Consider the following 11,804-nt stretch of genomic DNA (forward strand, 5'->3'; position numbering starts at 1 on the left):
GATAACAACTACTCAAACAACAGCTTGTATATTGAATGTATTGTACTTTAATTCATTTAAGTTGAACTAGTTGACATGTTTTTTATTAAATCCTCTACATCTGTTATTTGAGTGCTTATGTCCAGCAGCCACTGCTGCCTGTTTGCAGCACACTGCACATGTTTTCCTGTTGTTTAGTATAAAAACCTAAACCGTAGAGCAGTAAAGTACAAAGCCAACAAACATCTGTATATACAGTATTTTGCATAAAGTACATTTTTTTCAGCTTACATGCTAAAATTAGATGAACGTTAAATATTACCTGCTGCACGTCGTCATGTTGAGCATGTTGGCATGCCAACGCTACACACCATTATCTCCAACTTTTAGCTTTTTATATCACACCAACGTACGTTCATGTTAGTGTCAAGTTCCACAAAAAATATTTTCGTTGCGAGACACGACCAAAGTGACATTTAATCTTAAAATTAGAACAGAAGGAAACATGGAGCAAAAGAAGAACGGATTCTTCTAAAACGTGTCCTAGTTGTGTCAAGAATCGGGTATACGGCAGTGGGATCTAATCAAATCCAGTTCACACAATAAAATAAATCTTGTTAACTTCTCTACTCTGATATCTATCAAACTGTGTACAGTTGTAAGTTTGACACTTCAGCTCTGTGAGGTGATCCCTCGTGAAGAGAATGCAGTGGGGATAAATGTGGGGGTCGTCTGTGTTTCTCTGTTTTTGTCACTCTCACCCTCAAAGAAATAATAGAAAATCTAATGAATGGGGGATAAAACTGGAAATGAAGAGACAACATCAAACTAAACTCATGTGCCACGTTGATAAAAGGCTCTGCGGTAACGAGCAGGAGGTAAAGAGAGGCAGGAACAGAAACAGAGAGCTAATGTACCCTTGTCATGTCGGGGTCTGTTCTTTTGGTAGCACACAAAAAGAGTTGTTACAGCGAGCGCCTTCCTTCCTGCGGGGCCCTCCTACCTCTCCTTCCATCTCTGCTTTCTGCCGTTTGTCTTTGTCTCTCRTCGAGCTTGTTCTCCTGCTCTCCTCAGAACGGGGCTCAGAAAATGTCAAGCCAGGAGCAGGCAGAAAGCAGAGGGTAACGGGAGCTATCAAACACAGAGAAGGAGGCGGCTGGTTGACTTGTGCGTCTCCGTGTGCCACCTCTGCTCCCTGATAATGAAGCTGAGTGGTCTGGCTCTGATCTTCGGTCAGCCAGGCTCCCAGCGTGAGCATGCAGATGTCTCACGTACTTAGCAGGCCGGGTTCGGCCCGTGGTGGGGTTCAGAACAGTAATTATAGGAGCAGAGACGTTTCTCAGGGCGGACAGGATAGAGGGACTCTGCTGACTAAACTCCTAACAGACATTTAAAGCTGCAGAAGACATCCTCAGTTAATAATTTACTTTAAATTGCATCATATTGGGAGACTAACTAGTCCTGCGTGCAAAAATAAAAATGATTTTGTAAAACAATTTGATGAATACAAGATTATTAAAATATACAATCCAACAGAAATGTGAAGGTAGATAATGTGGTCACCTGACCACGTGACCAGATCCTTGAACAAACTTCCTACAAACTCATGAGAAAATAGCTGTGTGTGTAATTAAAGGGCCTGTGACATGCTTATCCTTCAAAAACAAAAAGTCAAAGAAAACATACTCATATTTAAGAAAATTGGCATAACACACATGATTTTACCCGTTTTGTCTCATAACTGGCATATTTTCTCTTGAATTTGGCTCAGCAAAGTGAAACAGGAAGTGACATCAAAGGGGAACTCTTGAAGAAAGAAAAYTCTCTAGTCTTTGTTCATTGAAACATTATTATTTAAACTCTTCTTCAACTCAAATAGTGACACAAAGTAATCTAAATAAACATCAGATTCTTCTCTAATTATTGTAGCGTCGCTCTGTTCACATGCTTATATTACCCTTTGACATCACTTCCTGTTTCTTCACWTGCAAATATCTCAACAACTGTTCATCTCAATGGCGTGAAATTTGGTTTGCTATATGTTATCAATGTTCTCATACCAAAAACGCATTCAAAATTTATTACAAAAAAWTTGATGTCACAGGCACTTTAAGGTATGCATTAGCTAATGTATCAAGGACCGTGACATGTCACTCAAACCAAACTGTATTTTAACCAAACCTCAGTTTAGTCATAAAAATAGATAATTAGGCAAAGTAAGTAATCAAATATATCCTAGTTAACCTAGAAATGAAACAGTATCTGTGATGCATTAAAAATCAGTGTTAAACAGAATAAATCTCCTTCAAACAACTGAACAAACTTTAATGGTAAACGGACCGTACTTATATTGCACCTTTCCGGCCATCCACATYCATTAAAAGTAGAAATATAATGAATTAATTCAAAAATGTCACAACCTCAATATAACAGCTCAGGCTWATCAGATTGCTGCACAAACGTATAAGCTCATCGCAGGGTAAATCTATTTTACTTATTTAATGATCTGCAGCCACATCATCCTAAAACACACAAAGATAAGAGTTCACCTGTAAGGTAAAACAGAGAATATGGGGTGTTTCTCCCTGAGTAAAGGATAATCTACACCGCTGCATCAGATTAGGTCTGCAGGGGGAACAGAGCGGTTCCTCTTGCTCCACCATCAGGAGCCTTCAGGTGGCCGTTCGTTCTCCCTCCTGTGTTTCACAGCCAAACAAACTGCACAGCTGCCAGCACTAACTGGTTCACTTAGATGTGAATCTGCCTATGCAAAAATAAAAAAACTAAATAATAAAAATTAAAAACTAATGAAAAGGAATAAACACATCTTTCTATTAGAGCAAGATTGTAGAGTTACAACAAAACAAATCAATAAAATAGTTCAAAATGACTAAATGTAGAAACTAAACTAAAGATCTTCAGTCAGTTTCAGAGCTCAGACTCTAACCTCCTTTTCAGATCATAAAATGTCCTCTCACATGCATCCCTTTGCCTTTGTACATCATGAACATACAAATTGAACAAGCAGCAGGACAATCTCTCCTGGCAGCACTTCCAGCACTAAATAGCTCATTAGCTATTGGCCATAATCCCGTTGTACCCTTTCTGCTTTGCCAGACAACCAAAATGGCATCTCTGCATGAAGACAGGAAAAAAAAACCAGGCTGTTCCAAACAGTATAGACGTTGAATCACCTCCCCCTCCTCTTGTGCTCTTTAGCCCACCGAGTCCGGACCGACTGCCTGGTCAGACATGATGTGAACTTCATTTGGGGTGGGGGTGGGGGTGGGGAGGACGAGCCARACTTTGAGTTTACTCACTGTAACCTGGAGTTCTGCAAGACTCTGATTCTGTAGGAGTGATCAATTATGGTGGGAGCTCAGGGCTGAAATGTGATGATAAATGAGCTTCCTTCGTTCCTTTCTTTGTGCGCCGTGGTTTCATGAAAAAAGGTTAACCATCTGAAATTACTCAAAATGCCAAAAACTTTTTGTAGTTAATGTAAATACCCAAGAATTCCCACCCCTGCGCCACCCCCACCCCAACTGTTTTTTTGACACCTTCAATAGCATCAGATGAAAACAACAACAAAAAAAACACACATTTATGCTATGTTTCTTCCATTCTTTAACATTCTCCACGTAGGATTCATGACAAAAAAACAAGCATGCAAGGAAACAAACAAATAAACAAACGTCTTTTTTTTCTGGTTAAAATATTTCAAAAGTAGTTGAAGATATGAACACATGACCCACTTAATGTTTCTGTTTTTCTTGCAGAATTCAGTGATTTTGCAGCAGGAACTGAAGTAAAACAGTTTTTTTAAAGTGAAAACAAAAAGGACAAACTTTAACCAAGGCATCACTGATGCAGCAACAGGTGTCATTTTGCCTCTGCAGCCCKTGGGTCCACAAACGGTGAGTCATCCAGCAATGACAAGCTAAAATACTTTGGTCCAACATAACACCTGAAAATAATAATAACAACTTGTGGGGAGCTTTTCACACTAACAGTTTTCTCTCCGAATGTTCCATCCTGCACAGCTAAAGAACAAATTCTTCATCTTTTAACATTCTTCTTGGTAATAATCAAGTTAAAAAGAGTTAAAGTCGAAGTAAACACTCCAAGTCAGTATCAGAATGATTTATTCCAGTTTTCCTGTTGGCAGATCCAGGTCTGGGGCTGCAGTAGCTCAGGGGGGTCAGTGCTGCAGTCCTGTAGTCCTGCAGGCTGCAGGCTGCAGGCTGGAGCCCAGGTTGAGTCAGAAAGGGCGTCTGCTGGGAAACATGTGCCAAATCTTATTGTGCAAATGTGCTCAGTGGCAACCCCCAGAACAGAGCAACTGAAGTAAAAAGAAAAAAAAATGAAGAGAAGGAATGGCAGATACGAGTTTGATGTGCATAAAAAGACCAATGTAGGCTGCAATGGATACAAAAAAACTGGTTTTATAGAACAAAGTTATTAGTTTAATAAGGTTTAATAGAATCATTTTACAGGACAGAGAAGCAATAAGAGGATCTGCATCAAGGTAGCAGCGTTTTATTTTGTCTCCGGTCACATACCGTTCCCTGTTCATGAAGTAGCTGTAAAACAGACAAAGGAGACGGCCGTTTTTAAAACCAAATGTCTGATAAAACCATTTGCAGACAGTAAAACAGGAGCCAGCAGCTGGTGAATGGGCTGGGAGAGAACAGGCAACAGTTTATCAAGGACACAAACCTCTCTGAAAGAGAAGCCGTTCTTTAGTCTCCATAATAAATCAGTCCAGATGAGATCGGAGCATACTGTTGTCATTCCAATTGTTTCAGAAGAGAGTTTTACCCAATCACTACCAGAGCCCAGGTGACAGCTCATATGTAAGTTCATGTTTTGAATTTGTCGTTCCCTCAGATCTCTGATAAATTTTGACCTCAAACTGAAAACCTCTCATTYCCAAATATCAGTCCAGCTCATTTTTTCATTAAAAGCAAGTTTCATTTTATCACAAAATACAGCAGATTTTAATAAACGTACACATTTTGATTTATTTTATATTTAAAAAATAAGAAAAAAATACTTTGATTTTTCCATCGTCTATTACTTTTAGACCTAAAATCTGCTCCTTCAGCCCACATTTATCTCCACCGCACACCTGGTTGCAGCTTCACACCTTGGATTCGACTCAAACGCTCCAACTCTTCAGCTTGAATTTGACAAGTTGTTTTTCATGTTGGATAAACCTTGGTCCTTTGTTTTGCCAGCTCTGGCAAGTTCCACCTGGAAACTTGACACAGTTGGCCGGCGATCAGAAGACGTCCTGCAGTCCAGCCATTGGAGAAACTTTCACCGTTTTATCTAGATTCCCTGCAGACAAGTCATCTCAGCATTTCTGACATAACTAACCAGTTAACACTAGAAGTCCCAGAGAAGGGTCATTTAATATTTCTACCTTTGGAACCCAGAGAGGGATCGGTTGAGCTCAAGGATTTTAGCTCACATTCTAAAKCAGCTGTGAACGGGTGCTTTTGTTTTGAAAATAAGTAATATGAGGGCTATTTGTTGCCTTTTGTTGTTCATATGGCTGCAGCTAATCCAGACACACCCACCACGCCTGATAATATTCTCACTCTGTTTCTCAAGGGCTCTTGTTTACAAGATTTTGCTCTGAAGATGTGGTGTGTTGCAACGAACACAACTGGATGCCACTGTATTTTCAGAGCTACAGTAAAAAAATGTAAATATAGTATCTTAAAAACATCTTTCTTTGTTGTAAAAACAAAATGTATATATTGCTTGTGTAAGCCGTTTTTGTAAATATTGTAAATAAAACTTGCTGCCAAGTCCTGTTTMTGTATCTTGATTCCCTCAGCCATGTCTGCAGAGTTTGGGCCAAGGGGGGACATGTAGGTGCAGAGTTTTGGGAAAAAGTGTGGATATGTAGGTGCAGAGTTTTGGGCTGCAGACATGGCTGAGGGAATCAAGATACATAAAAAGGAATTAGCAACAAGTTTTATTTACAGTATTTACAAAGTAGCTGTGGCTACAGTGCAGTTTGCCGTCATCAGTGTGTGAATGTGAGTGTGAATGGGTGAATGTCTGTTAGCGTAAAGCTCTTTGGGGTCCGGAGGGACTTGAAAAGCGCTCTATAAGTTCAGTCCATTTACCATTTACCATTTATCTTCATCTGTAGAAMGTTCTAAGTTCAAATCAGTGTCTGAATCATCTATTTCATCAAAAGCTAGTTCCTCTCCTCCATCGGACTCGCAGTCATCCATAGCAGTCAGTAATTCCAAAACTTACAAAGCAGTGTAGGTCTTCTTTGGTGCCATTGTGTTTTTCTTTGCTCCAAACACGATCGAAGGGTAAAAAATAATGATCCAATCCTGTCAGTGTTTCTGCATTTAGGACTACAGCTATTCAAGTAGCTGTAAATTACTTTCTGCCACAGGCGTAAATGTGTTTCACAGGTGTAAATGTGTGGTATTTGTAAATTTTCTGAACTGTCCCACAAAATAACTTTTGTGCTCCTAGTCAATTCTGACTGATTTGATATATTCATTGAAAACAAAAAGACAAAACCTTACTAAACTCATAATACTTGAATCAGATACTATATTTACAATTTTTTACTGTAGCTCTGAAAATACAGTGGCATCCACTTATGTTCTTTGCAACACACCATATCTTCAGAGCAAAAACATTTAAACAAGAACCCTTGAGAAACAGAGTGAGAATATCACCGGGCGGCAAAACTGTGCCCCTACATATCCCCCCTTTGGCCCAAAACTGTACCCCTACATATCCCCCCTTTGGCCCAAAACTGTACTCCTACATATCCCCCCTTTGGCCCAAAACTGTACCCCTACATATCCCCCCTTTGGCCCAAAACTCTGCACCTACGTTGACGACGATGTCGACGACAACATCATTGTGTCGACAACGATGTCTATACATTTTGTTTTTACAACAAAGAAAGATGTTTGTATGTCTCATATTGCTAAGCAGAAGGAGGGGCAATAGCCACATGTACAAATAAAAGGATGCTAATTGGAGCCATCAGAATCGTATGTTTGGGCTAAGGGTCTTTTGACCCTCTTTCAGGACTTCAGTGGGGGTGGTCAAAATTCGTGGGACTTCTAGTGTTAAATATGGGAGTAGATTTTTATTTTGTTAAGTTTGGGGGGAAATATTTAATGTGAAATATTGTTTTAAAAATTTTTGTACACAAAAAAACAAAAAACTAAATGATCGAACAGACTGAAGAAAAAAATAAATGTAATCAAACAATGAAAATCAACAAAAATACATAAAAAACTGCAGCAGTTTATAAGGAGGCAAATCTAGTAATACATTTTTAACGGCCTTCTCTGTTAATTCATATTAATTCAACAAACTTTTTACCTCTAATGTTGAAATTGTTTTCTGAGATTTATAGGATTATTTCATTAGTTAACATAACAAGGACCATCCATCCATCCATTTTCTTCCGCCTATCCGGGGTCGGGTCACGGGGGCAGCAGCTTCAGAAGGGAGGCCCAGACCTCCCTCTCCCCAGCCACTTCTTCCAGCTCCTCCGGGGGAACTCCAAGGCATTCCCAGGCCAGCCGAGAGACATAGTCCCTCCAGCGTGTCCTGGGTCTTCCTCGGGGCCTCCTCCCGGTGGGACGTGCCCGGAACACCTCACCATAGAGGCGTCCAGGAGGCATCCTTACCAGATGCCCGAGCCACCTCAACTGGCTCCTTTCGACGTGGAGGAGCAGCGGCTCTACTCTGAGTCCCTCCCGGATGACCGAGCTTCTCACCCTATCTCTAAGGGAGAGCCCAGCCACCCTGCGAAGGAAACCCAAGGACTAATTTGTTTATTGTAAAATAAAAGAAATCATACACTGTCCACATCCCTCTGCACATTAAGGTAATTTTCTTGTCATTGAACCATTTATAAAAACAGTTTTTATGTAAAATGCATAATTTCTAGCTGATTAAAGTTTTGTATGATTAAGGTGATGTTAAGAGCTTGTAGATTATTAAGTGGGTTCAACTCTTAAATTATTTTTTGACACCAATAAAGAAAGTTTATCTTCCAGATCAGGGATGTAATCAATAGAGAATTTATGGGTATAAAAACTTTTTTCAAACTTTATTCTAAAGGACTTTATTAAGTATTTAAGAAAGAAACTGTTTCCAGCTCATTTTAGTGTTTGAACTTTAAATGCAGCGATGCTTTGGGTCATATTTTACCACCAGCTGAGCTCACCATTGTCATTTTTACCCACATCAGCCTCTTCTTGAACATCTCTACATTCAGCTTTTTTTCCGAACTTGTGACTTTCACTAAAACCCACCATAGTTCACGGAGCGGATTCATAATGTGAGCTGTCCCTTTCTGTCAGCGCCGCGGTCCTTCATCATGTTGTCATGGTTTCATGAAAAGAGAGGCCACGCGGGACAGGGTTTATGGTAAATATCATCCTTCTCCTGGAACCTTTTCCTCTCAGGAGCAGCGTTACAAACAGAAACGGTTTGTGCGTAAGTGATTTTTTTTAAACACTCAATTTACTATAGCAAGTAACCAATACTGGGGCTCGGCACATAATGCTGAGTTTAATTTATTGTATTTTTACACAAACCACCATCTTTGAGGTTTTCACAGAATGTCTGAATCTGCAGCAATCCCTGTTTTTTTTAATGGACCAAGTTTATAATGTTTCTTCCAATCTCATCAAGTTCTCGAAGCAACCTTTTTCTTCTAGTTATAGACCCCCCCCCCCCACCCACCCCACTGCAGTGTGTCATTGTTGTTCCATCTGTTTCTGACCTTTTACACAAGCGCCTGCTTGAAGTGCTCCCATGTTCTCGTCTCCTCAGAACTTCTTTTAATTAGCCGAATCTCAACACGTTTCTTTATGCTGCTGTTGGGGCTCGATTAATTGGTTTTTGCTGTATCAACTTTGGATTTCTTTTAATCCTTCTGGCGAAGTTTAATTCAAATGCTCCCGGTTTGTGGAAGTGCTTTTTATTTATTTATATTTTTGTAACCGAGTTCTTCAGTTTTATTTTTATTTCATTTATTTATTTTTGCTCCCTCAGTTCTCCGGTGCTTTCAGGAAAAGTTTCCTTTGATTTGACTTTCCCTTGCAACTCGAGTCTTTGTGTTCGGCTTCTTGTTCTCTGCTTTTCATGTTTTTTTTAGTCGTATTTTAAAGCGCTGCTCATGTGGGTCCAGAGCGCCTTATACGATGATGCATGTATTATTTTTAATAATCAAATGCACGTCACACTGATATTTGCAGGCCTTTAAAATGTTTACATTTTATTTGTTCTTCTGAGATCATTATGTGTAATTAGAAGCATTAATTGTCAAAGGTTATSCACACTGTTATCAGTGTAATAGCTTTTCAGTGCTCGGAGCCAGAAATACTTCTCCTGCTGTTCTTTGATTTCATTTCCTGGGTCCTTTCTTTGGTTTTATTCTTGCAMTTTCCTAATGTGAGAAAGCCTTCCGCTTCACTTTTTTAAAACTGATAGGTGTAATTACTTCAAATATTGTTCAGTTTGAGATTTTCTCACACTGCTTTTTCATACTGTTATAAGTTGATTTCACAATTTGCGTCTCACTTTTCTAAAGTTTTCCTATAGCTCACCCTCACTGTGGTCGCACTCCCCACTCCCCTTGTCATAAAAAAGGAGCGCGGTGAAATCAGCTGGAGATAAACGATGGTAAAAGTCCATTAGTGAGTTCTGGCTCGTAGTAATTGCCTGTCATTAGCATCATCTCTGCACCAAGGTTTCAGAAATTCATCTGTAACGTCATATTTCAAAGGTGTGAACAGCAGGAAGGGCACGAGTGAGAAGTGAAGTTACAAGGAGGAGGGAAAGGGAACGAGGTGACTGCAAGAAGAAACGAAGGACGAGGAAGAGGAGCAGAGAAGGAGGAGAGTCAAAAAAGAAGCAGTGAGGGTTGAAGATGCAACAAAGTAAAAAGAAGAACAGAGATTCTGCAGACTCTTCTGGGAATAACTTCACTATTTGATGTCTGAAGGCGTTTCGCTCGCTATAAAGCAGCAATGTTTACAGAACTTCCTGGAGTTGATCTATGTTTAGCAGAAAACAACATCCACTAAGACGTTTTCAAACCACACACCATTTTTACTGCCAAAACATACAGTGAATACCGGAGAACTGTCTGAGGCATTACGTGGTGTTCTGAGGGTGTATATGCASTGAAAAACATCCCCTCTCATACCTGTGATAGACACCTGAGAGTTGTAAGGTACAGGGCTAAAAGCAGGTGAATGACACAGTGAAAGAGCATGAGATTTAATAAAGAAGAATAGAAAAGAACTTTTCTGAACAGAGGAGGAGGGGAGGGCGTGAAAGATGCTGAGGAATGAGGGCAAGACACGAGGAAATGAAACAAAGAAGTTCTGGAGGAGGACGAAAGGAAGGAAGGGAGGGAGGGAGGGAGGGAGGTGGAAGAAGAATGGGAGAAGAAGGCAATGGCCTCATTTGGATTCAGAGAGCAGAAGCGCTGTTCTGGAGAAAGATTTGAACTTCCCCGTCGTCTTTAATTTCTCTGAACAAACAGGGATTGGGGCAGAATGTTTGCTTCTGTGTGGACACACTTTCCTCATTTTGTTGTTGCATGCTGTGCAGCAGAGAGGGCTAAATCGTGTCTTAAATATTTGCTGGTTCAGTAAAAAAATCTATTATTAGATCGAYGGATGTCACGGCAAAGAACTGATTTTGAAAAAGAGCCATTGTGTTTTTCCTTAATGACRTTACGTTTTTTATTATTTCAAGTATTTTGTTGGGATAAAACTCTGTTTCCTTTAGTTTTAAGTATCGACTTTGACAGTATGTGCTGGGTATTTTGGTAGCAACTTATTTTTGGTAGTGAGCCGGTACGAGACAATACTTCTCCTCTCTGTTTTCACAGAATTGCTCTGACCAGCAGAGAGAGGAGGACTCTGTCATGTAACAACACAAGTGGTGCTGGAAGTGTATGAGGAAAAGCAWAGAAGCAGAAATAAACTCTGCAGCACTGAAGTAAATCACTGAGAGCACAGCTGAATGGTACAGCATAAGTTTAATGCATATTGTTCTTTTTGTCTTCTGTTTTAATTTAATGAAGGCAAATCTCATAAAGAAGTCGTCACACTCCATGTTTACAGCAACATCCTACAAATGATTCGATCCTCAGTTTGACCAATTTTCCACCAAGAAACAGTAATCTGAAATTGTCACATTATTTGTAAACATCTGGTCATTTTTTACTTCTGGGAAACTCAACCTCTCTAAAATGCTCTGTTTATACWSTGTCCTCTTCCTGAYTTGTTGCTAATTAACCTAATTTAATGCTCCTGCAGCCATTTCTTATTCACTTCACTCTTGTTTTATTTTCCTTGCACCAAATCTTTACACGTGTTGCTGCCATAAAATCTTAATCATCTCATGTTTTTTAAGTAGTGTTTTTGTTTAAAAATTGATCTGCTAAGTTTCACTATGAGTAAAATATGAGTTTATAAGATTGGTAAATACAGCGGGTAAAATAAGTATTGAACACGTCAACATTTTTCTCAGTAAAAATATATTACTAGAGGTGCTAATGACATGAAATTTTCACCAGATGTTGGTAACAACCCAAGTGATCCATACATACAAAGAAATCAAACAACAAATGTCCAGAAATGAAGTTATTTGTAATAATGTGGAATGGCACAGGGAAAAAGTATTGAACACATGAAGAAAGGGAGGGTTTAAGCCAAGACACCAGCTGAACTCTCTCAGTAATTTCGAAAGCAAGCCTGCCCCTTGTCAGTGCAAATTAATATCAGCTGGTTCAGACC

General features: G+C 39.6%; 1 long non-coding RNA gene across 1 annotated transcript in view; it reads left to right on the plus strand.

Moving 5' to 3' along the window:
• The window catches only part of LOC106535216 (uncharacterized), a 31,959-nt gene that overhangs the window by 16,436 nt on the left and 3,719 nt on the right, over positions 1-11,804 (plus strand). The window contains exons 3-4 of the long non-coding RNA XR_001312417.1: positions 3,759-3,896; positions 10,895-11,031. This is a non-coding gene — a long non-coding RNA (uncharacterized LOC106535216). The remainder of the gene's footprint in view (positions 1-3,758; positions 3,897-10,894; positions 11,032-11,804) is intronic.

Source organism: Austrofundulus limnaeus, unplaced genomic scaffold (genome assembly GCF_001266775.1).
Source record: "Austrofundulus limnaeus strain Quisiro unplaced genomic scaffold, Austrofundulus_limnaeus-1.0 Scaffold7, whole genome shotgun sequence".
In the NCBI taxonomy this organism is placed as follows: Eukaryota; Metazoa; Chordata; class Actinopteri; order Cyprinodontiformes; family Rivulidae; genus Austrofundulus; species Austrofundulus limnaeus.